General features: G+C 43.2%; 1 pseudogene; it reads left to right on the top strand.

Annotated features, from left to right (window-relative positions):
• Positions 1-488: 488 nt before the first annotated feature.
• On the top strand, positions 489-588 carry LOC127124349 (uncharacterized; annotated as a pseudogene).
• The last annotated feature ends 519 nt before the right edge of the window (positions 589-1,107 follow it).

Raw genomic sequence — 1,107 nt, 5'->3', positions numbered from 1 at the left:
CAGGTGCGTACAAAGCATTATTACTTTTATATGAAAAGTTTGGATGGTTCTTCCAATTTGAGTTATAGGTATGCGAGTAGGGGCTTCCTTGAGCATAGTTCACTTGCTCTGCTTGGATTCCTGTCAAGAGTTGACAATCCGTAGGAGTGTGACCTTGGATTCCACAGACCTCGCAATTCTGAGTTACAGCAGCCACGGCGGCTGGAGGTGATACATTTAAACTTTCAATTTTCTGGACCAAAGCATCCACTTTTGCATTGACGTGATCAAGGTTACTTATCTCGTACATGCCAGTTTTCGTTTGAGGTTTTTCCACCATTGTTCGTTCGGTTCCCCACTGATAGTGGTTTTGGGCCATGCTCTCGATAAGCTGGTAAGCATCAGCATAAGGTTTGTTCATTAATGCACCACCTGCAGCGGCATCTATTGTTAACCTTGTGTTGTACAAGAGACCATTATAAAATGTGTGAATTACTAACCAGTCTTCCAAACCATGGTGTGGGCAAAGTCTCATCATGTCTTTGTATCTTTCCCATGCTTCGAAAAGAGACTCGTTGTCTTTCTGTTTAAATCCGTTTATCTGGGCTCTTAACATAGCTGTTTTGCTTGGCGGAAAGTATCGGGCAAGAAAAACTTTCTTCAACTCGTTCCATGTGGTGACAGAGTTGGAAGGGAGAGACTGAAGCCATCTTCTAGCGCTATCTCTTAATGAGAAAGGAAAAAGACGAAGTCGAATTGCCTCTGAAGTGACACCATTAGCCTTAACAGTATCAGCGTATTGGACAAATACGGATAAATGAAGGTTTGGATCCTCGGTAGGATTTCTAGAGAATTGGTTCTGTTGCACTGCCTGCAACAACGAAGGTTTAAGTTCAAAGTTGTTTGCTTCGATTGCGGGTGGAGCAATACTTGAATGCGGCTCATCTTGTGATGGAGCGGCGTAATCTCTAAGAGCACGAGCTGGTTCTGCCATCTCGGTTATCGAAGGAAAAATGTTTTTGAAATCAGGAAATTCTACAGGAGGGAGATTGTTTGCAGCACGATATTCCCGGATTCGTCATAGGACTCGGAGATATAGTTCGATATCGTTGATTCGTAAATAGAGCG

This window comes from Lathyrus oleraceus, chromosome 2 (genome assembly GCF_024323335.1).
Source record: "Lathyrus oleraceus cultivar Zhongwan6 chromosome 2, CAAS_Psat_ZW6_1.0, whole genome shotgun sequence".
NCBI classification, from domain to species: Eukaryota; Viridiplantae; Streptophyta; class Magnoliopsida; order Fabales; family Fabaceae; genus Lathyrus; species Lathyrus oleraceus.
This window is presented reverse-complemented; position numbering and strand designations above follow the sequence as displayed.